General features: G+C 43.6%; 26 non-coding genes across 26 annotated transcripts; all 26 read left to right on the top strand.

Annotated features, from left to right (window-relative positions):
- The first annotated feature begins 367 nt into the window (after positions 1-367).
- TRNAS-CGA (transfer RNA serine (anticodon CGA)) lies at positions 368-449 on the top strand. Its single transcript has one exon. It is a non-coding gene; the product is annotated as a tRNA-Ser (tRNA).
- A 543-nt stretch (positions 450-992) lies between these two features.
- TRNAS-CGA (transfer RNA serine (anticodon CGA)) lies at positions 993-1,074 on the top strand. Its single transcript has one exon. It is a non-coding gene; the product is annotated as a tRNA-Ser (tRNA).
- Positions 1,075-1,617: 543 nt separating this feature from the next.
- On the top strand, positions 1,618-1,699 carry TRNAS-UGA (transfer RNA serine (anticodon UGA)). Its single transcript has one exon. It is a non-coding gene; the product is annotated as a tRNA-Ser (tRNA).
- A 1,797-nt stretch (positions 1,700-3,496) lies between these two features.
- Positions 3,497-3,578, top strand: TRNAS-UGA (transfer RNA serine (anticodon UGA)). The gene has a single exon. It is a non-coding gene; the product is annotated as a tRNA-Ser (tRNA).
- Positions 3,579-4,742: 1,164 nt separating this feature from the next.
- On the top strand, positions 4,743-4,824 carry TRNAS-CGA (transfer RNA serine (anticodon CGA)). The gene has a single exon. It is a non-coding gene; the product is annotated as a tRNA-Ser (tRNA).
- A 542-nt stretch (positions 4,825-5,366) lies between these two features.
- TRNAS-CGA (transfer RNA serine (anticodon CGA)) lies at positions 5,367-5,448 on the top strand. Its single transcript has one exon. It is a non-coding gene; the product is annotated as a tRNA-Ser (tRNA).
- A 543-nt stretch (positions 5,449-5,991) lies between these two features.
- On the top strand, positions 5,992-6,073 carry TRNAS-UGA (transfer RNA serine (anticodon UGA)). Its single transcript has one exon. It is a non-coding gene; the product is annotated as a tRNA-Ser (tRNA).
- A 543-nt stretch (positions 6,074-6,616) lies between these two features.
- TRNAS-UGA (transfer RNA serine (anticodon UGA)) lies at positions 6,617-6,698 on the top strand. The gene has a single exon. It is a non-coding gene; the product is annotated as a tRNA-Ser (tRNA).
- A 1,796-nt stretch (positions 6,699-8,494) lies between these two features.
- On the top strand, positions 8,495-8,576 carry TRNAS-CGA (transfer RNA serine (anticodon CGA)). Its single transcript has one exon. It is a non-coding gene; the product is annotated as a tRNA-Ser (tRNA).
- A 540-nt stretch (positions 8,577-9,116) lies between these two features.
- TRNAS-CGA (transfer RNA serine (anticodon CGA)) lies at positions 9,117-9,198 on the top strand. Its single transcript has one exon. It is a non-coding gene; the product is annotated as a tRNA-Ser (tRNA).
- A 544-nt stretch (positions 9,199-9,742) lies between these two features.
- Positions 9,743-9,824, top strand: TRNAS-CGA (transfer RNA serine (anticodon CGA)). Its single transcript has one exon. It is a non-coding gene; the product is annotated as a tRNA-Ser (tRNA).
- Positions 9,825-10,990: 1,166 nt separating this feature from the next.
- Positions 10,991-11,072, top strand: TRNAS-UGA (transfer RNA serine (anticodon UGA)). Its single transcript has one exon. It is a non-coding gene; the product is annotated as a tRNA-Ser (tRNA).
- Positions 11,073-13,493: 2,421 nt separating this feature from the next.
- TRNAS-UGA (transfer RNA serine (anticodon UGA)) lies at positions 13,494-13,575 on the top strand. The gene has a single exon. It is a non-coding gene; the product is annotated as a tRNA-Ser (tRNA).
- Positions 13,576-14,120: 545 nt separating this feature from the next.
- On the top strand, positions 14,121-14,202 carry TRNAS-CGA (transfer RNA serine (anticodon CGA)). Its single transcript has one exon. It is a non-coding gene; the product is annotated as a tRNA-Ser (tRNA).
- A 541-nt stretch (positions 14,203-14,743) lies between these two features.
- On the top strand, positions 14,744-14,825 carry TRNAS-CGA (transfer RNA serine (anticodon CGA)). The gene has a single exon. It is a non-coding gene; the product is annotated as a tRNA-Ser (tRNA).
- A 541-nt stretch (positions 14,826-15,366) lies between these two features.
- On the top strand, positions 15,367-15,448 carry TRNAS-CGA (transfer RNA serine (anticodon CGA)). Its single transcript has one exon. It is a non-coding gene; the product is annotated as a tRNA-Ser (tRNA).
- Positions 15,449-17,243: 1,795 nt separating this feature from the next.
- Positions 17,244-17,325, top strand: TRNAS-CGA (transfer RNA serine (anticodon CGA)). Its single transcript has one exon. It is a non-coding gene; the product is annotated as a tRNA-Ser (tRNA).
- A 541-nt stretch (positions 17,326-17,866) lies between these two features.
- TRNAS-CGA (transfer RNA serine (anticodon CGA)) lies at positions 17,867-17,948 on the top strand. Its single transcript has one exon. It is a non-coding gene; the product is annotated as a tRNA-Ser (tRNA).
- A 542-nt stretch (positions 17,949-18,490) lies between these two features.
- On the top strand, positions 18,491-18,572 carry TRNAS-CGA (transfer RNA serine (anticodon CGA)). Its single transcript has one exon. It is a non-coding gene; the product is annotated as a tRNA-Ser (tRNA).
- A 543-nt stretch (positions 18,573-19,115) lies between these two features.
- Positions 19,116-19,197, top strand: TRNAS-UGA (transfer RNA serine (anticodon UGA)). Its single transcript has one exon. It is a non-coding gene; the product is annotated as a tRNA-Ser (tRNA).
- A 545-nt stretch (positions 19,198-19,742) lies between these two features.
- TRNAS-UGA (transfer RNA serine (anticodon UGA)) lies at positions 19,743-19,824 on the top strand. The gene has a single exon. It is a non-coding gene; the product is annotated as a tRNA-Ser (tRNA).
- A 1,796-nt stretch (positions 19,825-21,620) lies between these two features.
- Positions 21,621-21,702, top strand: TRNAS-CGA (transfer RNA serine (anticodon CGA)). Its single transcript has one exon. It is a non-coding gene; the product is annotated as a tRNA-Ser (tRNA).
- A 540-nt stretch (positions 21,703-22,242) lies between these two features.
- Positions 22,243-22,324, top strand: TRNAS-CGA (transfer RNA serine (anticodon CGA)). The gene has a single exon. It is a non-coding gene; the product is annotated as a tRNA-Ser (tRNA).
- Positions 22,325-22,868: 544 nt separating this feature from the next.
- On the top strand, positions 22,869-22,950 carry TRNAS-UGA (transfer RNA serine (anticodon UGA)). The gene has a single exon. It is a non-coding gene; the product is annotated as a tRNA-Ser (tRNA).
- Positions 22,951-23,496: 546 nt separating this feature from the next.
- TRNAS-CGA (transfer RNA serine (anticodon CGA)) lies at positions 23,497-23,578 on the top strand. The gene has a single exon. It is a non-coding gene; the product is annotated as a tRNA-Ser (tRNA).
- Positions 23,579-24,121: 543 nt separating this feature from the next.
- TRNAS-CGA (transfer RNA serine (anticodon CGA)) lies at positions 24,122-24,203 on the top strand. Its single transcript has one exon. It is a non-coding gene; the product is annotated as a tRNA-Ser (tRNA).
- The last annotated feature ends 211 nt before the right edge of the window (positions 24,204-24,414 follow it).

The following is a 24,414-nucleotide window of genomic DNA, read 5'->3' as shown; positions in this document are numbered from 1 at the left end:
TAGTCTGGACCTGTCCTGCCTGATCTAGACAAGTCATGAAAAGAGTACTTTTTTTATGAAGCGTGTCTTGTTTAAGCTTTTGGAGTCTTTCTGAGTACACTTAAGGGCCCGTTGCCACCGCCGTAAAATAGGGAAACGAGGATAAAAATGTGCATCGATTGATTACCACTCATCTGTGCCCTGTCACTCACTTTGAGTGATGCAAGTTGCTATTTTTATTAATTGTATGAAAGCATGCAAAATAAGTGAGGACAACAGGGCACTGCTGGTACGTGCCCCGTCCTTCCGTTACTTTATTTTTTTGGTCTACGCCTGACATAAGCAGAGCATGGCTCGTATACGACAACAGTGACATCATACACATGCAGCTGCGATGGGCGAGTGGTTAAGGCGTTGGACTCGAAATCCAATGGGGTTTCCCTGCGCAGGTTCGAATCCTGCTTGCAGCGTAGTGTGATTTTGCATGAACACCATTTGGTTTAGTTAAGGAAATGTTCACTTCTCGTTACGCAATCCTCATCAAGTCACAGAGTTAAATGGCAAAAACTCAAACTAGATGTAAACATTGAAACAATTTCCACACCTAGGAAGTGTTTTAGAGAGCTGGTGGCTCGGAAGGGTTTGTAGTCTGGACCTGTCCTGCCTGATCTAGACAAGTCATGAAAAGAGTACTTTTTTTTATGAAGCATGTCTTGTTTAGGCTTTTGGACTCTTTCTTAGTACACTTAAGGGCCCGTTACCACCGCCATAATATAGGGAAAAGTGGGTAGAAACATGCAGTGATTGATTACCACTCATCTGTGCCCTTTCACTCACTTTGAGTGATGCATGTTGCTATTTTTATTAATTGTATGAAAGCATGCAAAATAAGTGAGGACAACAGGGCACTGCTGGTACGTGCCCCGTCCTTCCGTTACTTTATTTTTTTGGTCTCGGCCTGACATGAGCAGAGCATGGCTCGTATACGACAACAGTGACATCATACTCATGCAGCTGCGATGGCCGAGTGGTTAAGGCATTGGACTCGAAATCCAATGGGGTTTCCCTGCGCAGGCTCGAATCCTGCTTGCAGCTGAGTGTGATTTTGCATGAACACCATTTGATTTAGTTAATGAAATGTTCACTTCTTGTTACGCAATCCTCATCAAGTCACAGAGTTAAATGGCAAAAACTCAAACTAGATGTAAACATTGAAACTATTTCCACACCTAGGAAGTGTTTTAGAGAGCAGGTGGCTCGGAACGGTTTGTAGTCTGGACCTATCCTGCCTGATCTAGACAAGTTACGAAAAGAGTAATTTTTTTTATGAAGCGTGTCTTGATTAGGCTTTTGGACTCTTTCTGAGTACAATTAAGGGCCCGTTGCCACCGCCGTAATAGAGGTAAACGAGGGTAGAAATGTGCAGTGATTGATTACCGCTCATCTGTGCCCTGTCACTCACTTTGAGTGATGCGTATTGCTATTTTTATTAATTGTATGAAAGCATGCAAAATAAGTGAGGACAACAGGGCACTGCTGGTACGTGCCCCGTCCTTCTGTTACTTTATTTTTTATGTCTCGGCCTGACGTGAGTAGTGCATGGCTCGTATACGACAACTGTGACATCATACTCACGCAGCTGCAATGGCCGAGTGGTTAAGGCGTTGGACTTGAAATCCAATGGGGTTTCCCCGCGTAGGTTCGAATCCTGCTTGCAGCGTCATGAGATTTTGCATGAACACCATTTGGTTTAGTTAAGTAAATGTTCACTTCTCATTACGCAATCCTCATCAAGTCACAGAGTTGAACGGCAAAAACTCAAACTAGATGTAAACATTGAGACAATTTCCACACCCAGGAAGTGTTTTAGAGAGCAGGTGGCTCGGAAGCGTTCGTAGTCTGGACCTGTCCTGCATGATCTAGACAAGTCACGAAAAGAGTAATTATTTTTTTTATGAAGCGTGTCTTCTTTAGGCTTTTGGACTCTTTCTTAGTACACTTAAGGGCCCGTTACCACCGCCGTAATATAGGGAAAAGAGGGTAGAAATGCGCAGTGATTGATTACCGTTCATCTGTGCCCTGTCACTCACTTTGAGTGATGCTTGTTGCTAATTTTATTAATTGTATGAAAGCATTCAAAATAAGTAGGGGATACAGGGCACTGCTGGTACGTGCCCCGTCCTGCCGTTACTTGAATTTTTAGGTCTCGGCCTGACGTGAGTAGCGTATGGCTCGTATACGACAACAGTGACATGATTCTCATGCAGCTGCGAAGGGTGAGTGGTTAAGGCGTTGGACTCGAAATCCAAACTGGTTTCCCTGCGCAGGTTCGAATCCTGGTTGCAGCGTAGTGTGATTTTGCATGAACACCATTTGGTTTAGTTAAGGAAATGTTCACTTCTCGTTACGCGATCCTCATCAAGTCACAGAGTTGAATGGCAAAAACTCAAACTAGATGTAAACATTGAAACTATTTCCACACCTAGGAAGTGTTTTAGAGAGCAGGTGGCTCGGAAGGGTTTGTAGTCTGGACCTATCCTGCCTGATCTAGACAAGTGATGAAAAGAGTACTTTTTTTTATGAAGCGTGTCTTGTTTAAGCTTTTGGACTCTTTCTGAGTACACTTAAGGGCCCGTTGCCACCGCCGTAATATAGGGAAACGAGGATAGAAATGTGCAGTGATTGATTACCGCTCATCGGTGCCCTGTCACTCACTTTGAGTGATGCGTATTGCTATTTTTATTAATTGTATGAAAGCATGCAAAATAAGTGAGGACAACAGGGCACTGCTGGTACGTGCCCCGTCCTTCTGTTACTTAATTTTTTATGTCTCGGCCTGACGTGAGTAGTGCATGGCTCGTATACGACAACTGTGACATCATACTCACGCAGCTGCGATGGCCGAGTGGTTAAGACGTTGGACTTGAAATCCAATGGGGTTTCACCGCGTAGGTTCGAATTCTGCTTGCAGCGTCATGAGATTTTGCATGAACACCATTTGGTTTAGTTAAGTAAATGTTTACTTCTTTTACGCAATCCTCATCAAGTCACAGAGTTAAACGGCAAAAACTCAAACTAGATGTAAACATTGAGACAATTTCCACACCCAGGAAGTGTTTTAGAGAGCAGGTGCCTCGGAAGGGTTCGTAGTCTGGACCTGTCCTGCATGATCTAGACAAGTCACGAAAAGAGTAATTATTTTTTTTATGAAGCGTGTCTTGTTTAGGCTTTTGGACTCTTTCTTAGTACACTTAAGGGCCCGTTACCACCGCCGTAATATAGGGAAAAGAGGGTAGAAATGCGCAATGATTGATTACCACTCATCTGTGCCCTTTCACTCACTTTGAGTGATGCATGTTGCTATTTTTATTAATTGTATGAAAGCATGCAAAATAAGTGAGGACAACAGGGCACTGCTGGTACGTGCCCCGTCCTTCTGTTACTTTATTTTTTGGTCTCGGCCTGACATGAGCAGAGTATGGCTCGTATACGACAACAGTGACATCATACTCATGCAGCTGCGATGGCCGAGTGGTTAAGGCGTTGGACTTGAAATCCAATGGGGTTTCCCTGCGCAGGTTTAAATCCTGCTTGCAGCGTAGTGTGCTTTTGCATGAACACCATTTGGTTTAGTTAAGGAAATGTTCACTTCTCGTTCGCAATCCTCATCAAGTCACAGAGTTAAATGGAAAAAACCCCAACTAGATGTAAACATTGAGACAATTTCCACACCCAGGAAGTGTTTTAGAGAGCTGGTGGCTCGGAAGGGTTTATAGTCTGGACCTGTCCTGCCTGATCTAGACAAGTCATGAAAAGAGTACTTTTTTATGATGCATGTCTTGTTTAGGCTTTTGGACTCTTTCTTAGTACACTTAAGGGCCCGTTACCACCGCCGTAATATAGGGAAAAGTGGGTAGAAACATGCAGTGATTGATTACCACTCATCTGTGCCCTTTCACTCACTTTGAGTGATGCATGTTGCTATTTTTATTAATTGTATGAAAGCATGCAAAATAAGTGAGGACAACAGGGCACTGCTGGTACGTGCCCCGTCCTTCTGTTACTTTATTTTTTTGGTCTCCGCCTGACATGATCAGAGCATGGCTCGTATACGACAACAGTGACATCATACTCATGCAGCTGCGATGGGCGAGTGGTTAAGGCGTTGGACTGAAATACAATGGGGTTTCCCTGCGCAGGTTCGAATCCTGCTTGCAGCGTAGTGTGATTTTGCATGAACACCATTTGGTTTAGTTAAGGAAATGTTCACTTCTCGTTACGCAATCCTCATCAAGTCACAGAGTTAAATGGCAAAAACTCAAACTAGATGTAAACATTGAAACAATTTCCACACCTAGGAAGTGTTTTAGAGAGCAGGTGGCTCGGAAGTGTTTGTAGTCTGGACCTATCCTGCCTGATCGAGACAAGTTACGAAATGAGTAATTTTTTTTATGAGGCGTGTCTTGTTTAGGCTTTTGGACTCTTTCTGAGTACACTTAAGGGCCCGTTGCCACCGCCGTAATATATGGAAACGAGGGTAGAAATGTGCAGTGATTGATTACCGCTCATCTGTGCCCTGTCACTCATTTTGAGTGATGCATATTGCTATTTTTATTAATTGTATGAAAGTATGCGAAATAAGTGAGGATACCAGGGCACTGCTGGTACGTTCCCCGTCCTTCCGTTACTTTATTTTTTAGGTCTCGACCTGACATGAGTAGCGCATGGTTCGTATACGACAACAGTGACATCATACTCACGCAGCTGCGATGCCCGAGTGGTTAAGGCGTTGGACTCGAAATCCAATGGGGTTTCCCTGCGCAGGTTCGAATCCTGCTTGCAGCGTAGTGTGATTTTGCATGAACACCATTTGGTTTAGTTAAGGAAATGTTCACTTCTCGTTCGCAATACTCATCAAGTCACAGAGTTAAACTGCAAAAACTCAAACTAGATGTAAACATTGAGACAATTTCCACACCCAGGAAGTGTTTTAGAGAGCAGGTGGCTCGCAAGGGTTTGTAGTCTGGACCTGTCCTGCCTGATCTAGACAAGTCATGAAAAGAGTACTTTTTTTTATGAAGCATGTCTTGTTTAGGCTTTTGGACTCTTTCTTAGTACACTTAAGGGCCCGTTACCACCGCCATAATATAGGGAAAAGTGGGTAGAAACATGCAGTGATTGATTACCACTCATCTGTGCCCTTTCACTCACTTTGAGTGATGCATGTTGCTATTTTTATTAATTGTATGAAAGCATGCAAAATAAGTGAGGACAACAGGGCACTGCTGGTACGTGCCCCGTCCTTCCGTTACTTTATTTTTTTGGTCTCGGCCTGACATGAGCAGAGCATGGCTCGTATACGACAACAGTGACATCATACTCATGCAGCTGCGATGGCCGAGTGGTTAAGGCATTGGACTCGAAATCCAATGGGGTTTCCCTGCGCAGGCTCGAATCCTGCTTGCAGCTGAGTGTGATTTTGCATGAACACCATTTGATTTAGTTAATGAAATGTTCACTTCTTGTTACGCAATCCTCATCAAGTCACAGAGTTAAATGGCAAAAACTCAAACTAGATGTAAACATTGAAACTATTTCCACACCTAGGAAGTGTTTTAGAGAGCAGGTGGCTCGGAACGGTTTGTAGTCTGGACCTATCCTGCCTGATCTAGACAAGTTACGAAAAGAGTAATTTTTTTTATGAAGCGTGTCTTGATTAGGCTTTTGGACTCTTTCTGAGTACAATTAAGGGCCCGTTGCCACCGCCGTAATAGAGGTAAACGAGGGTAGAAATGTGCAGTGATTGATTACCGCTCATCTGTGCCCTGTCACTCACTTTGAGTGATGCGTATTGCTATTTTTATTAATTGTATGAAAGTATGCGAAATAAGTGAGGACAACAGGGCACTGATGGTACGTGCCCCGTCCTTCCGGTACTTTATTTTTTAGGTCTCGGCCTGACATGAGTAGCGCATGGCTCGTATACGACAACAGTGACATCATACTCATGCAGCTGCGATGGCCGAGTGGTTAAGGTGTTGGACTTGAAATCCAATGGGGTTTCCCCGCGTAGGTTTGAATCCTGCTTGCAGCGTCTTGAGATTTTGCATGAACACCATTTGGTTTAGTTAAGTAAATGTTCACTTCTCGTTACGCAATCCTCATCAAGTCACAGAGTTAAACGGCAAAAACTAAAACTAGATGTAAACATTGAGACAATTTCCACACCCAGGAAGTGTTTTAGAGAGCAGGTGGCTCGGAAGGGTTCGTATTCTGGACCTGTCCTGCCTGATCTAGACAAGTCATGAAAAGAGTACTTTTTTTTATGAAGCGTGTCTTGTTTATGCTTTTGGAGTCTTTCTGAGTACACTTAAGGGCCCGTTGCCACCGCCGTAATATAGGGAAACGAGGATAAAAATGTGCATCGATTGATTACCGCTCATCTGTGCCCTGTCACTCACTTTGAGTGATGCGTATTGCTATTTTTATTAATTGTATGAAAGCATGCAAAATAAGTGAGGACAACAGGGCACTGCTGGTACGTGCCCCGTCCTTCTGTTACTTTATTTTTTATGTCTCGGCCTGACGTGAGTAGTGCATGGCTCGTATACGACAACTGTGACATCATACTCACGCAGCTGCAATGGCCGAGTGGTTAAGGCGTTGGACTTGAAATCCAATGGGGTTTCCCCGCGTAGGTTCGAATCCTGCTTGCAGCGTCATGAGATTTTGCATGAACACCATTTGGTTTAGTTAAGTAAATGTTCACTTCTCATTACGCAATCCTCATCAAGTCACAGAGTTGAACGGCAAAAACTCAAACTAGATGTAAACATTGAGACAATTTCCACACCCAGGAAGTGTTTTAGAGAGCAGGTGGCTCGGAAGCGTTCGTAGTCTGGACCTGTCCTGCATGATCTAGACAAGTCACGAAAAGAGTAATTATTTTTTTTATGAAGCGTGTCTTCTTTAGGCTTTTGGACTCTTTCTTAGTACACTTAAGGGCCCGTTACCACCGCCGTAATATAGGGAAAAGAGAGTAGAAATGCGCAGTGATTGATTACCGCTCATCTGTGCCCTGTCACTCACTTTGAGTGATGCTTGTTGCTAATTTTATTAATTGTATGAAAGCATTCAAAATAAGTAGGGGATACAGGGCACTGCTGGTACGTGCCCCGTCCTGCCGTTACTTGAATTTTTAGGTCTCGGCCTGACGTGAGTAGCGTATGGCTCGTATACGACAACAGTGACATGATTCTCATGCAGCTGCGAAGGGTGAGTGGTTAAGGCGTTGGACTCGAAATCCAAACTGGTTTCCCTGCGCAGGTTCGAATCCTGCTTGCAGCGTAGTGTGATTTTGCATGAACACCATTTGGTTTAGTTAAGTAAATGTTCACTTCTCGTTACGCAATCCTCATCAAGTCACAGAGTTAAATGGAAAAAACTCAAACTAGATGTACACATTGAGACAATTTCCACACCCAGGAAGTGTTTTAGAGAGCTGGTGGCTCGGAAGGGTTTATAGTCTGGACCTGTCCTGCCTGATCTAGACAAGTCATGAAAAGAGTACTTTTTTTTATGAAGCATGTCTTGTTTAGGCTTTTGGACTCTTTCTTAGTACACTTAAGGGCCCGTTGCCACCGCCGTAATATATGGAAACGAGGGTAGAAATGTGCAGTGATTGATTACCGCTCATCTGTGCCCTGTCACTCATTTTGAGTGATGCATATTGCTATTTTTATTAATTGTATGAAAGTATGTGAAATAAGTGAGGACAACAGGGCACTGCTGGTATGTGCCCCGTCCTTCCTTTACTTTATTTTTTAGGTCTCGACCTGACATGAGTAGCGCATGGCTCGTATATGACAACAGTGACATCATACTCACGCAGCTGCGATGGCCGAGTGGTTAAGGCGTTGGACTTGAAATCTAATGGGGTTTCCCCACGTAGGTTCGAATCCTCCTTGCAGCGGCATTAGATTTTACATGAACACCATTTGGTTAAGTTAAGTAAATGTTCACTTCTCATTACGCAATCCTCATCAAGTCACAGAGTTAAACTGCAAAAACTCAAACTAGATGTAAACATTGAGACAATTTCCACACCCAGGAAGTGTTTTAGAGAGCAGGTGGCTCGGAAGGGTTCGTAGTCTGGACCTGTCCTGCCTGATCTAGACAAGTCATGAAAAGAGTACTTTTTTTTATGAAGCGTGTCTTGTTTAAGCTTTTGGACTCTTTCTGAGTACACTTAAGGGACCGTTGCCACCGCCGTAATATAGGGAAAGGAGGATAGAAATGTGCAGTGATTGATTACCACTCATCTGTGCCCTTTCACTCACTTTGAGTGATGCATGTTGCTATTTTTAATAATTGTATGAAAGCATGCAAAATAAGTGAGGACAACAGGGCACTGCTGGTACGTGCCCCGTCCTTCTGTTACTTTAATTTTTTGGTCTCGGCCTGACATGAGCAGAGTATGGCTCGTATACGACAACAGTGACATCATACTCATGCAGCTGCGATGGCTGAGTGGTTAAGGCGTTGGACTCGAAATCCAATGGGGTTTCCCTGCGCAGGTTTGAATCCTGCTTGCAGCGTAGTGTGATTTTGCATGAACACCATTTGGTTTAGTTAAGGAAATGTTCACTTCTTGTTCGCAATCCTCATCAAGTCACAGAGTTAAATGGAAAAAACTCAAACTAGATGTAAACATTGAGACAATTTCCACACCCAGGAAGTGTTTAAGAGAGCTGGTGGCTCGGAAGGGTTTGTAGTCTGGACCTGTCCTGCCTGATCTAGACAAGTCATGAAAAGAGTACTTTTTTTATGATGCATGTCTTGTTTAGGCTTTTGGACCTTTCTTAGTACACTTAAGGGCCTGTTACCACCGCCGTAATATAGGGAAAAGTGGGTAGAAACATGCAGTGATTGATTACCACTCATCTGTGCCCTTTCACTCACTTTGAGTGATGCATGTTGCTATTTTTATTAATTGTATGAAAGCATGCAAAATAAGTGAGGACAACAGGGCACTGCCGGTACGCGCCCCGTCCTTCCGTTACTTTATTTTTTTGGTCTCCGCCTGACATGAGCAGAGCATGGCTCGTATACGACAACAGTGACATCATACTCATGCAGCTGCGATGGCCGAGTGGTTAAGGCGTTGGACTCGAAATCCAATGGGGTTTCCCTGCGCAGGTTCGAATCCTGCTTGCAGCGTAGTGTGATTTTGCATGAACACCATTTGGTTTAGTTAAGTAAATGTTCACTTCTCATTACGCAATCCTCATCAAGTCACAGAGTTAAACTGCAAAAACTCAAACTAGATGTAAACATTGAGACAATTTCCACACTCAGGAAGTATTTTAGAGAGCAGGTGGCTCGGAAGGGTTCGTAGGCTGGACCTGTCCTGCCTGATCGAGACAAGTTACGAAATGAGTAATTTTTTTTAATGAAGCGTGTCTTGTTTAGGCTTTTGGACTCTTTCTGAGTACACTTAAGGGCCCGTTGCCACCGCCGTAATATATGGAAACGAGGGTAGAAATGTGCAGTGATTGATTACCGCTCATCTGTGCCCTGTCACTCATTTTGAGTGATGCATATTGCTATTTTTATTAATTGTATGAAAGTATGCGAAATAAGTGAGGATACCAGGGCACTGCTGGTATGTTCCCCGTCCTTCCGTTACTTTATTTTTTAGGTCTCGACCTGACATGAGTAGCGCATGGCTCGTATACGACAACAGTGACATCATACTCACGCAGCTGCGATGCCCGAGTGGTTAAGGCGTTGGACTCGAAATCCAATGGGGTTTCCCTGCGCAGGTTCGAATCCTGCTTGCAGCGTAGTGTGATTTTGCATGAACACCATTTGGTTTAGTTAAGGAAATGTTCACTTCTCGTTCGCAATACTCATCAAGTCACAGAGTTAAACTGCAAAAACTCAAACTAGATGTAAACATTGAGACAATTTCCACACCCAGGAAGTGTTTTAGAGAGCAGGTGGCTCGCAAGGGTTTGTAGTCTGGACCTGTCCTGCCTGATCTAGACAAGTCATGAAAAGAGTACTTTTTTTTATGAAGCATGTCTTGTTTAGGCTTTTGGACTCTTTCTTAGTACACTTAAGGGCCCGTTACCACCGCCGTAATATAGGGAAAAGTGGGTAGAAACATGCAGTGATTGATTACTACTCATCTGTGCCCTTTCACTCACTTTGAGTGATGCATGTTGCTATTTTTATTAATTGTATGAAAGCATGCAAAATAAGTGAGGACAACAGGGCACTGCTGGTACATGCCCCGTCCTTCCGTTACTTTATTTTTTTGGTCTCGGCCTGACATGAGCAGAGCATGGCTCGTATACGACAACAGTGACATCATACTCATGCAGCTGCGACGGCCGAGTGGTTAAGGCATTGTACTCGAAATTCAATGTGGATTCCCTGCTCAGGTTCGAATCCTGCTTGCAGCGTCTTGAGATTTTGCATGAACACCATTTGGTTTAGTTAAGTAAATGTTCACTTCTCGTTACGCAATCCTCATCAAGTCACAGAGTTAAACGGCAAAAACTCAAACTAGATGTAAACATTGAGACAATTTCCACACCCAGGAAGTGTTTTAGAGAGCAGGTGGCTCGGAAGGGTTTGTAGTCTGGACCTGTCCTGCCTGATCTAGACAAGTCATGAAAAGAGTACTTTTTTTATGAAGCATGTCTTGTTTAGGCTTTTGGACTCTTTCTTAGTACACTTAAGGGCCCGTTACCACCGCCGTAATATAGGGAAAAGTGGGTAGAAACATGCAGTGATTGATTACTACTCATCTGTGCCCTTTCACTCACTTTGAGTGATGCATGTTGCTATTTTTATTAATTGTATGAAAGCATGCAAAATAAGTGAGGACAACAGGGCACTGCTGGTACATGCCCCGTCCTTCAGTTACTTTATTTTTTTGGTCTCGGCCTGACATGAGCAGAGCATGGCTCGTATACGACAACAGTGACATCATACTCATGCAGCTGCGATGGCCGAGTGGTTAAGGTGTTGGACTTGAAATCCAATGGGGGTTCCCTGCGCAGGTTCGAATCCTGCTTGCAGCGTAGTGTGATTTTGCATGAACACCATTTGATTTAGTTAAGGAAATGTTCACTTCTCGTTACGCAATCCTCATCAAGTCACAGAGTTAAATGGCAAAAACTCAAACTAGATGTAAACATTGAAACTATTTCCACACCTAGGAAGTGTTTTAGAGAGCAGGTGGCTCGGAACGGTTTGTAGTCTGGACCTATCCTGCCTGATCTAGACAAGTTATGAAAAGAGTAATTATTTTTTTTATGAAGCGTGTCTTCTTTAGGCTTTTGGACTCTTTCTTAGTACACTTAAGGGCCCGTTACCACCGCCGTAATATAGGGAAAAGAGGGTAGAAATGCGCAGTGATTGATTACCGCTCATCTGTGCCCTGTCACTCACTTTGAGTGATGCTTGTTGCTAATTTTATTAATTGTATGAAAGCATTCAAAATAAGTAGGGGATACAGGGCACTGCTGGTACGTGCCCCGTCCTGCCGTTACTTTAATTTTTAGGTCTCGGCCTGAAGTGAGTAGCGTATGGCTCGTATACGACAACAGTGACATCATTCTCATGCAGCTGCGAAGGGTGAGTGGTTAAGGCGTTGGACTCGAAATCCAAACTGGTTTCCCTGCGCAGGTTCGAATCCTGCTTGCAGCGTAGTGTGATTTTGCATGAACACCATTTGGTTTAGTTAAGTAAATGTTCACTTCTCGTTGCGCAATCCTCATCAAGTCACAGAGTTAAATGGAAAAAACTCAAACTAGATGTACACATTGAGACAATTTCCACACCCAGGAAGTGTTTTAGAGAGCTGGTGGCTCGGAAGGGTTTATATTCTGGACCTGTCCTGGCTTATCTAGACAAGTCATGAAAAGAGTACTTTTTTTTATGAAGCATGTCTTGTTTAGGCTTTTGGACTCTTTCTTAGTACACTTAAGGGCCCGTTACCACCGCCGTAATACAGGGAAAAGTGGGTAGAAACATGCAGTGATTGATTACCACTCATCTGTGCCCTTTCACTCACTTTGAGTGATGCATGTTGCTATGTTTATTAATTGTATGAAAGCATGCAAAATAAGTGAGGACAACAGGGCACTGCTGGTACGTGCCCCGTCCTTCCGTTACTTTATTTTTTTGGTCTCGGCCTGACATGAGCAGAGCATGGCTCGTATACGACAATAGTGACATCATACTCATGCAGCTGCGATGGCCGAGTGGTTAAGGTGTTGGACTCGAAATCCAATGGGGTTTCCCTGCGCAGATTCGAATCGAGCTTGCAGCGTAGTGTGATTTTGCATGAACACCTTTTGGTTTAGTTAAGGAAATGTTCACTTCTCGTTACGCAATCCTCATCAAGTCACAGAGTTAAATGGCAAAAACTCAAACTAGATGTAAACATTGAAACAATTTCCACACCTAGGAAGTGTTTTAGAGAGCAGGTGGCTCGGAAGGGTTTGTAGTCTGGACCTATCCTGCCTGATCTAGACAAGTTACGAAATGAGTAATTTTTTTTTATGAAGCGTGTCTTGTTTAGGCTTTTGGACTCTTTCTGAGTACACTTAAGGGCAAGTTGCCACCGCCGTAATATATGGAAACGAGGGTAGAAATGTGCAGTGATTGATTACCGCTCATCTGTGCCCTGTCACTCATTTTGAGTGATGCATATTGCTATTTTTATTAATTGTATGAAAGTATGCGAAATAAGTGAGGACAACAGGGCACTTTGGTATGTGCCCCGTCCTTCCTTTACTTTATTTTTTAGGTCTCGACCTGACATGAGTAGCGCATGGCTCGTATATGACAACAGTGACATCATACTCACGCAGCTGCGATGGCAGAGTGGTTAATGCGTTGGACTTGAAATCCAATGGGGTTTCCCCACGTAGGTTCGAATCCTCCTTGCAGCGGCATGAGATTTTGCATGAACACCATTTGGTTAAGTTAAGTAAATGTTCACTTCTCATTACGCAATCCTCATCAAGTCACAGAGTTAAACTGCAAAAACTCAAACTAGATGTAAACATTGAGACAATTTCCACACCCAGGAAGTGTTTTAGAGAGCAGGTGGCTCGGAAGGGTTCGTAGTCTGGACCTGTCCTGCCTGATCTAGACAAGTCATGAAAAGAGTACTTTTTTTTATGAAGCGTGTCTTGTTTAAGCTTTTGGACTCTTTCTGAGTACACTTAAGGGACCGTTGCCACCGCCGTAATATAGGGAAACGAGCATAGAAATGTGCAGTGATTGATTACCGCTCATCGGTGCCCTGTCACTCACTTTGAGTGATGCGTATTGCTATTTTTATTAATTGTATGAAAGCATGCAAAATAAGTGAGGACAACAGGGCACTGCTGGTACGTGCCCCGTCCTTCTGTTACTTCATTTTTTATGTCTCGGCCTGACGTGAGTAGTGCATGGCTCGTATACGACAACTGTGACATCATACTCACGCAGCTGCGATGGCCGAGTGGTTAAGGCGTTGGACTTGAAATCCAATGGGGTTTCCCCGCGTAGGTCCGAATCCTGCTTGCAGCGTCATGAGATTTTGCATGAACACCATTTGGTTTAGTTAAGTAAATGTTTACTTCTTGTTACGCAATCCTCATCAAGTCACAGAGTTAAACGGCAAAAACTCAAACTAGATGTAAACATTGAAACAATTTCCACACCTAGGAAGTGTTTTAGAGAGCAGGTGGCTCGGAAGGGTTTGAAGTCTGGACCTATCCTGCCTGATCTAGACAAGTTACGAAAAGAGTAATTGATTTTTTTATGAAGAGTGTCTTGTTTAGGCTTTTGGACTCTTTCTTAGTACACTTAAGGGCCCGTTACCACCGCCGTAATATAGGGAAAAGAGGGTAGAAATGCGCAATGATTGATTACCACTCATCTGTGCCCTTTCACTCACTTTGAGTGATGCATGTTGCTATTTTTATTAATTGTATGAAAGCATGCAAAATAAGTGAGGACAACAGGGCACTGCTGGTACGTGCCCCGTCCTTCTGTTACTTTATTTTTTGGTCTCGGCCTGACATGAGCAGAGTATGGCTCGTATACGACAACAGTGACATCATACTCATGCAGCTGGGATGGCCGAGTGGTTAAGGCGTTGGACTCGAAATCCAATGGGATTTCCCTGCGCAGGTTCGAATCCTGCTTGCAGCGTAGTGTGATTTTGCATGAACACCATTTGGTTTAGTTAAGGAAATGTTCACTTCTTGTTCTGAATCCTCATCAAGTCACAGAGTTAAATGGAAAAAACTCAAACTAGATGTAAACATTGAGACAATTTCCACACCCAGGAAGTGTTTAAGAGAGCTGGTGGCTCGGAAGGGTTTGTAGTCTGGACCTGTCCTGCCTGATCTAGACAAGTCATGAAAAGAGTACTTTTTTTTATGATGCATGTCTTGTTTAGGCTTTTGGACCTTTCTTAGTACACTTAAGGGCCTGTTACCACCGCCGTAATATAGGGAAAAGTGGGTAGAAAAATGCAGTGATTGATTACCACTCATCTGTGCCCTTTCACTCACTTTGAGTGATGCATGTTGCTATTTTTATTAATTGTATGAAAGCATGCAAAATAAGTGAGGACAACAGGGCACTGCTGGTACGTGCCCCGTCCTTCCGTTACTTTATTTTTTTGGTCTCCGCCTGACATGAGCAGAGCATGGCTCGTATATGACAACAGTGACATCATACTCATGCAGCTGCGATGGCCGAGTGGTTAAGGCGTTGGACTCGAAATCCAATGGGGTTTCCCTGCGCAGGTTCGAATCCTGCTTGCAGCGTAGTGTGATTTTGCATGAACACCATTTGGTTTAGTTAAGTAAATGTTCACTTCTCATTACGCAATCCTCATCAAGTCACAGAGTTAAACTGCAAAAACTCAAACTAGATGTAAACATTGAGACAATTTCCACACTCAGGAAGTGTTTTAGAGAGCAGATGGCTCGGAAGGGTTTGTAGTCTGGACCTGTCCTGCCTGATCTAGACAAGTCATGAAAAGAGTACTTTTTTATGAAGCATGTCTTGTTTAGGCTTTTGGACTCTTTCTTAGTACACTTAAGGGCCCGTTACCACCGCCGTAATATAGGGAAAAGTGGGTAGAAACATGCAGTGATTGATTACTACTCATCTGTGCCCTTTCACTCACTTTGAGTGATGCATGTTGCTATTTTTATTAATTGTATGAAAGCATGCAAAATAAGTGAGGACAACAGGGCACTGCTGGTACATGCCCCGTCCTTCCGTTACTTTATTTTTTTGGTCTCGGCCTGACATGAGCAGAGCATGGCTCGTATACGACAACAGTGACATCATACTCATGCAGCTGCGATGGCCGAGTGGTTAAGGCGTTGGACTCGAAATCCAATGGGGTTTCCCTGCGCAGGTTCGAATCCTGCTTGCAGCGTAGTGTGATTTTGCATGAACACCATTTGATTTAGTTAATGAAATGTTCACTTCTTGTTACGCAATCCTCATCAAGTCACAGAGTTAAATGGCAAAAACTCAAACTAGATGTAAACATTGAATCTATTTCCACACCTAGGAAGTGTTTTAGAGAGCAGGTGGCTCGGAACGGTTTGTAGTCTGGACCTATCCTGCCTGATCTAGACAAGTTACGAAAAGAGTAATTTTTTTTATGAAGCGTGTCTTGATTAGGCTTTTGGACTCTTTCTGAGTACAATTAAGGGCCCGTTGCCACCGCCGTAATAGAGGTAACCGAGGGTAGAAATGTGCAGTGATTGATTACCGCTCATCTGTGCCCTGTCACTCACTTTGAGTGATGCGTATTGCTATTTTTATTAATTGTATGAAAGTATGCGAAATAAGTGAGGACAACAGGGCACTGATGGTACGTGCCCCGTCCTTCCGTTACTTTATTTTTTAGGTCTCGGCCTGACATGAGTAGCGCATGGCTCGTATACGACAACAGTGACATCATACTCATGCAGCTGCGATGGCCGAGTGGTTAAGGTGTTGGACTTGAAATCCAATGGGGTTTCCCCGCGTAGGTTTGAATCATGCTTGCAGCGTCTTGAGATTTTGCATGAACACCATTTGGTTTAGTTAAGTAAATGTTCACTTCTCGTTACGCAATCCTCATCAAGTCACAGAGTTAAACGGCAAAAACTAAAACTAGATGTAAACATTGAGACAATTTCCACACCCAGGAAGTGTTTTAGAGAGCAGGTGGCTCGGAAGGGTTCGTATTCTGGACCTGTCCTGCCTGATCTAGACAAGTCATGAAAAGAGTCCTTTTTTTTATGAAGCGTGTCTTGTTTAAGCTTTTGGAGTCTTTCTGAGTACACTTAAGGGCCCGTTGCCACCGCCGTAATATAGGGAAACGAGGATAAAAATGTGCATCGATTGATTACCGCTCATCTGTGCCCTGTCACTCACTTTGAGTGATGCGTATTGCTATTTTTATTAATTGTATGAAAGCATGCAAAATAAGTGAGGACAACAGGGCACTGCTGGTACGTGCCCCGTCCTTCTGTTACTTTATTTTTTATGTCTCGGCCTGACGTGAGTAGTGCATGGCTCGTATACGACAACTGTGACATCATACTCACGCAGCTGCGATGGCCGAGTGGTTAAGGCGTTGGACTTGAAATCCAATGGGGTTTCCCCGCGTAGGTCTGAATCCTGCTTGCAGCGTCATGAGATTTTGCATGAACACCATTTGGTTTAGTTAAGTAAATGTTTACTTCTTGTTACGCAATCCTCATCAAGTCACAGAGTTAAACGGCAAAAACTCAAACTAGATGTAAACATTGAAACAATTTCCACACCTAGGAAGTGTTTTAGAGAGCAGGTGGCTCGGAAGGGTTTGAAGTCTGGACCTATCCTGCCTGATCTAGACAAGTTACGAAAAGAGTAATTGATTTTTTTATGAAGAGTGTCTTGTTTAGGCTTTTGGACTCTTTCTTAGTACACTTAAGGGCCCGTTACCACCGCCGTAATATAGGGAAAAGAGGGTAGAAATGCGCAATGATTGATTACCACTCATCTGTGCCCTTTCACTCACTTTGAGTGATGCATGTTGCTATTTTTATTAATTGTATGAAAGCATGCAAAATAAGTGAGGACAACAGGGCACTGCTGGTACGTGCCCCGTCCTTCTGTTACTTTATTTTTTGGTCTCGGCCTGACATGAGCAGAGTATGGCTCGTATACGACAACAGTGACATCATACTCATGCAGCTGGGATGGCCGAGTGGTTAAGGCGTTGGACTCGAAATCCAATGGGATTTCCCTGCGCAGGTTCGAATCCTGCTTGCAGCGTAGTGTGATTTTGCATGAACACCATTTGGTTTAGTTAAGGAAATGTTCACTTCTTGTTCGCAATCCTCATCAAGTCACAGAGTTAAATGGAAAAAACTCAAACTAGATGTAAACATTGAGACAATTTCCACACCCAGGAAGTGTTTAAGAGAGCTGGTGGCTCGGAAGGGTTTATAGTCTGGATCTGTCCTGCCTGATCTAGACAAGACATGAAAAGAGTACTTTTTTTTATGATGCATGTCTTGTTTAGGCTTTTGGACCTTTCTTAGTACACTTAAGGGCCTGTTACCACCGCCGTAATATAGGGAAAAGTGGGTAGAAACATGCAGTGATTGATTACCACTCATCTGTGCCCTTTCACTCACTTTGAGTGATGCATGTTGCTATTTTTATTAATTGTATGAAAGCATGCAAAATAAGTGAGGACAACAGGGCACTGCTGGTACGTGCCCCGTCCTTCCGTTACTTTATATTTTTGGTCTCCGCCTGACATGAGCAGAGCATGGCTCGTATACGACAACAGTGACATCATACTCATGCAGCTGCGATGGCCGAGTGGTTAAGGCGTTGGACTCGAAATCCAATGGGGTTTCCCTGCGCAGGTTCGAATCCTGCTTGCAGCGTAGTGTGATTTTGCATGAACACCATTTGGTTTAGTTAAGTAAATGTTCACTTCTCATTACGCAATCCTCATCAAGTCACAGAGTTAAACTGCAAAAACTCAAACTAGATGTAAACATTGAGACAATTTCCACACTCAGGAAGTGTTTTAGAGAACAGGTGGCTCGGAAGGGTTTGTAGTCTGGACCTGTCCTGCCTGATCTAGACAAGTCATGAAAAGAGTACTTTTTTATGAAGCATGTCTTGTTTAGGCTTTTGGACTCTTTCTTAGTACACTTAAGGGCCCGTTACCACCGCCTTAATATAGGGAAAAGTGGGTAGAAACATGCAGTGATTGATTACTACTCATCTGTGCCCTTTCACTCACTTTGAGTGATGCATGTTGCTAATTTTTATTAATTGTATGAAAGCATGCAAAATAAGTGAGGACAACAGGGCACTGCTGGTACATGCCCCGTCCTTCCGTTACTTTATTTTTTTGGTCTCGGCCTGACATGAGCAGAGCATGGCTCGTATATGACAACAGTGACATCATACTCATGCAGCTGCGATAGCCGAGTGGTTAAGGCGTTGGACTCGAAATCCAATGGGGTTTCCCTGCGCAGGTTCGAATCCTGCTTGCAGCGTAGTGTGATTTTGCATGAACACCATTTGATTTAGTTAATGAAATGTTCACTTCTTGTTACGCAATCCTCATCAAGTCACAGAGTTAAATGGCAAAAACTCAAACTAGATGTAAACATTGAAACTATTTCCACACCTAGGAAGTGTTTTAGAGAGCAGGTGGCTCGGAACGGTTTGTAGTCTGGACCTATCCTGCCTGATCTAGACAAGTTACGAAAAGAGTAATTTTTTTTATGAAGCGTGTCTTGATTAGGCTTTTGGACTCTTTCTGAGTACAATTAAGGGCCCGTTGCCACCGCCGTAATAGAGGTAAACGAGGGTAGAAATGTGCAGTGATTGATTACCGCTCATCTGTGCCCTGTCACTCACTTTGAGTGATGCGTATTGCTATTTTTATTAATTGTATGAAAGTATGCGAAATAAGTGAGGACAACAGGGCACTGATGGTACGTGCCCCGTCCTTCCGGTACTTTATTTTTTAGGTCTCGGCCTGACATGAGTAGCGCATGGCTCGTATACGACAACAGTGACTTCATACTCATGCAGCTGCGATGGCCGAGTGGTTAAGGTGTTGGACTTGAAATCCAATGGGGTTTCCCCGCGTAGGTTTGAATCCTGCTTGCAGCGTCTTGAGATTTTGCATGAACACCATTTGGTTTAGTTAAGTAAATGTTCACTTCTCGTTACGCAATCCTCATCAAGTCACAGAGTTAAACGGCAAAAACTAAAACTAGATGTAAACATTGAGACAATTTCCACACCCAGGAAGTGTTTTAGAGAGCAGGTGGCTCGAAAGGGTTCGTATTCTGGACCTGTCCTGCCTGATCTAGACAAGTCATGAAAAGAGTACTTTTTTTTATGAAGCGTGTCTTGTTTAAGCTTTTGGAGTCTTTCTGAGTACACTTAAGGGCCCGTTGCCACCGCCGTAATATAGGGAAACGAGGATAAAAATGTGCATCGATTGATTACCGCTCATCTGTGCCCTGTCACTCACTTTGAGTGATGCGTATTGCTATTTTTATTAATTGTATGAAAGCATGCAAAATAAGTGAGGACAACAGGGCACTGCTGGTACGTGCCCCGTCCTTCTGTTACTTTTTTTTTTTTATGTCTCGGTCTGACGTGAGTAGTGCATGGCTCGTATACGACAACTGTGACATCATACTCACGCAGCTGCAATGGCCGAGTGGTTAAGGCGTTGGACTTGAAATCCAATGGGGTTTCCCTGCGTAGGTTCGAATCCTGCTTGCAGCGTCATGAGATTTTGCATGAACACCATTTGGTTTAGTTAAGTAAATGTTCACTTCTCATTACGCAATCCTCATCAAGTCACAGAGTTGAACGGCAAAAACTCAAACTAGATGTAAACATTGAGACAATTTCCACACCCAGGAAGTGTTTTAGAGAGCAGGTGGCTCGGAAGCGTTCGTAGTCTGGACCTGTCCTGCATGATCTAGACAAGTCACGAAAAGAGTAATTATTTTTTTATGAAGCGTGTCTTCTTTAGGCTTTTGGACTCTTTCTTAGTACACTTAAGGGCCCGTTACCACCGCCGTAATATAGGGAAAAGAGGGTAGAAATGCGCAGTGATTGATTACCGCTCATCTGTGCCCTGTCACTCACTTTGAGTGATGCTTGTTGCTAATTTTATTAATTGTATGAAAGCATTCAAAATAAGTAGGGGATACAGGGCACTGCTGGTACGTGCCCCGTCCTGCCGTTACTTGAATTTTTAGGTCTCGGCCTGACGTGAGCAGCGTATGGCTCGTATACGACAACAGTGACATCATTCTCATGCAGCTGCGAAGGGTGAGTGGTTAAGGCGTTGGACTCGAAATCCAAACTGGTTTCCCTGCGCAGGTTCGAATCCTGCTTGCAGCGTAGTGTGATTTTGCATGAACACCATTTGGTTTAGTTAAGTAAATGTTCACTTCTCGTTACGCAATCCTCATCAAGTCACAGAGTTAAATGGAAAAAACTCAAACTAGATGTACACATTGAGACAATTTCCACACCCAGGAAGTGTTTTAGAGAGCTGGTGGCTCGGAAGGGTTCGTAGTCTGGACCTGTCCTGCCTGATCTAGACAAGTCATGAAAAGAGTACTTTTTTTTATGAAGCGTGTCTTGTTTAAGCTTTTGGACTCTTTCTGAGTACACTTAAGGGACCATTGCCACCGCCGTAATATAGGGAAACGAGGATAGAAATGTGCAGTGATTGATTACCGCTCATCGGTGCCCTGTCACTCACTTTGAGTGATGCGTATTGCTATTTTTATTAATTGTATGAAAGCATGCAAAATAAGTGAGGACAACAGGGCACTGCTGGTACGTGCCCCGTCCTTCTGTTACTTTATTTTTTATGTCTCGGCCTGACGTGAGTAGTGCATGGCTCGTATACGACAACTGTGACATCATACTCACGCAGCTGCGATGACCGAGTGGTTAAGGAGTTGGACTTGAAATCCAATGGGGTTTCCCCGCGTAGGTCCGAATCCTGCTTGCAGCGTCATGAGATTTTGCATGAACACCATTTGGTTTAGTTAAGTAAATGTTTACTTCTTGTTACGCAATCCTCATCAAGTCACAGAGTTAAACGGCAAAAACTCAAACTAGATGTAAACATTGAAACAATTTCCACACCTAGGAAGTGTTTTAGAGAGCAGGTGGCTCGGAAGGGTTTGAAGTCTGGACCTATCCTGCCTGATCTAGACAAGTTACGAAAAGAGTAATTATTTTTTTATGAAGAGTGTCTTGTTTAGGCTTTTGGACTCTTTCTTAGTACACTTAAGGGCCCGTTACCACCGCCGTAATATAGGGAAAAGAGGGTAGAAATGCGCAATGATTGATTACCACTCATCTGTGCCCTTTCACTCACTTTGAGTGATGCATGTTGCTATTTTTATTAATTGTATGAAAGCATGCAAAATAAGTGAGGACAACAGGGCACTGCTGGTACGTGCCCCGTCCTTCTGTTACTTTATTTTTTGGTCTCGGCCTGACATGAGCAGAGTATGGCTCGTATACGACAACAGTGACATCATACTCATGCAGCTGCGATGGCTGAGTGGTTAAGGCGTTGGACTCGAAATCCAATGGGGTTTCCCTGCGCAGGTTTGAATCCTGCTTGCAGCGTAGTGTGATTTTGCATGAACACCATTTGGTTTAGTTAAGGAAATGTTCACTTCTTGTTCGCAATCCTCATCAAGTCACAGAGTTAAATGGAAAAAACTCAAACTAGATGTAAACATTGAGACAATTTCCACACCCAGGAAGTGTTTAAGAGAGCTGGTGGCTCGGAAGGGTTTGTAGTCTGGACCTGTCCTGCCTGATCTAGACAAGTCATGAAAAGAGTACTTTTTTTATGATGCATGTCTTGTTTAGGCTTTTGGACCTTTCTTAGTACACTTAAGGGCCTGTTACCACCGCCGTAATATAGGGAAAAGTGGGTAGAAACATGCAGTGATTGATTACCACTCATCTGTGCCCTTTCACGCACTTTGAGTGATGCATGTTGCTATTTTTATTAATTGTATGAAAGCATGCAAAATAAGTGAGGACAACAGGGCACTGCTGGTACGTGCCCCGTCCTTCCGTTACTTTATTTTTTTGGTCTCCGCCTGACATGAGCAGAGCATGGCTCGTATACGACAACAGTGACATCATACTCATGCAGCTGCGATGGCCGAGTGGTTAAGGCGTTGGACTCGAAATCCAATGGGGTTTCCCTGCGCAGGTTCGAATCCTGCTTGCAGCGTAGTGTGATTTTGCATGAACACCATTTGGTTTAGTTAAGTAAATGTTCACTTCTCATTACGCAATCCTCATCAAGTCACAGAGTTAAACTGCAAAAACTCAAACTAGATGTAAACATTGAGACAATTTCCACACTCAGGAAGTGTTTTAGAGAGCAGGTGGCTCGGAAGGGTTCGTAGGCTGGACCTGTCCTGCCTGATCTAGACAAGTCATGAAAAGAGTACTTTTTTTTTATGAAGCGTGTCTTGTTTAAGCTTTTGGACTCTTTCTGAGTACACTTAAGGGCCCGTTGCCACCGCCGTAATATAGGGAAACGAGGATAGAAATGTGCAGTGATTGATTACCGCTCATCGGTGCCCTGTCACTCACTTCGAGGGATGCGTATTGCTATTTTTATTAATTGTATGAAAGCATGCAAAATAAGTGAGGACAACAGGGCACTGCTGGTACGTGCCCCGTCCTTCTGTTACTTTATTTTTTATGTCTCGGCCTGACGTGAGTAGTGCATGGCTCGTATACGACAACTGTGACATCATACTCACGCAGCTGCGATGGCCGAGTGGTCAAGGCGTTGGACTTGAAATCCAATGGGCTTTCCCCGCGTAGGTTCGAATCCTGCTTGCAGCATCATGAGATTTTGCATGAACACCATTTGGTTTAGTTAAGTAAATGTTCACTTCTTGTTACGCAATCCTCATCAAGTCACAGAGTTAAACGGCAAAAACTCAAACTAGATATAAACATTGAGACAATTTCCACACCCAGGAAGTATTTTAGAGAGCAGGTGCCTCGGAAGGGTTCGTAGTCTGGACCTGTCCTGCATGATCTAGACAAGTCACGAAAAGAGTAATTATTTTTTTTATGAAGCGTGTCTTGTTTAGGCTTTTGGACTCTTTCTTAGTACAATTAAGGGCCCGTTACCACCACCGTAATATAGGGAAAAGAGGGTAGAAATGCGCAGTGATTGATTACCGCTCATCTGTGCCCTGTCACTCACTTTGAGTGATGCTTGTTGCTATTTTTATTAATTGTATGAAAGCATTCAAAATAAGTGGGGGATACAGGGCACTGCTGGTACGTGCCCCGTCCTGCTGTTACTTTAATTTTTTGGTCTCGGCCTGACGTGAGCAGCGTATGGCTCGTATACGACAACAGTGACATCATACTCATGCAGCTGCGATGGCCGAGTGGTTAAGGCGTTGGACTCGAAATCCAATGGGGTTTTCCTGCGCAGGTTCGAATCCTGCTTCCAGCGTAGTGTGATTTTGCATGAACACCATTTGGTTTAGTTAAGTAAATGTTCACTTCTTGTTACGCAATCCTCATCAAGTCACAGAGTTAAATGGAAAAAACTCAAACTAGATGTAAACATTGAGACAATTTCCACACCCAGGAAGTGTTTTAGAGAGCTGGTGGCTCGGAAGGGTTTGTAGTCTGGACCTGTCCTGCCTGATCTAGACAAGTCATGAAAAGAGTACTTTTTTTTATGAAGCATGTCTTGTTTAGGCTTTTGGACTCTTTCTTAGTACACTTAAGGGCCCGTTACCACCGCCATAATATAGGGAAAAGTGGGTAGAAACATGCAGTGATTGATTACCACTCATCTGTGCCCTTTCACTCACTTTGAGTGATGCATGTTGCTATTTTTATTAATTGTATGAAAGCATGCAAAATAAGTGAGGACAACAGGGCACTGCTGGTACGTGCCCCGTCCTTCCGTTACTTTATTTTTTTGGTCTCGGCCTGACATGAGCAGAGCATGGCTCGTATACGACAACAGTGACATCATACTCATGCAGCTGCGATGGCCGAGTGGTTAAGGCATTGGACTCGAAATCCAATGGGGTTTCCCTGCGCAGGCTCGAATCCTGCTTGCAGCTGAGTGTGATTTTGCATGAACACCATTTGATTTAGTTAATGAAATGTTCACTTCTTGTTACGCAATCCTCATCAAGTCACAGAGTTAAATGGCAAAAACTCAAACTAGATGTAAACATTGAAACTATTTCCACACCTAGGAAGTGTTTTAGAGAGCAGGTGGCTCGGAACGGTTTGTAGTCTGGACCTATCCTGCCTGATCTAGACAAGTTA

This window comes from Lissotriton vulgaris, chromosome 11, assembly GCF_964263255.1.
Source record: "Lissotriton vulgaris chromosome 11, aLisVul1.2, whole genome shotgun sequence".
NCBI lineage: Eukaryota > Metazoa > Chordata > Amphibia > Caudata > Salamandridae > Lissotriton > Lissotriton vulgaris.
The sequence above is the reverse complement of the archived record's forward strand: the minus strand, read 5'-3'. Positions and strand labels throughout refer to the sequence as shown.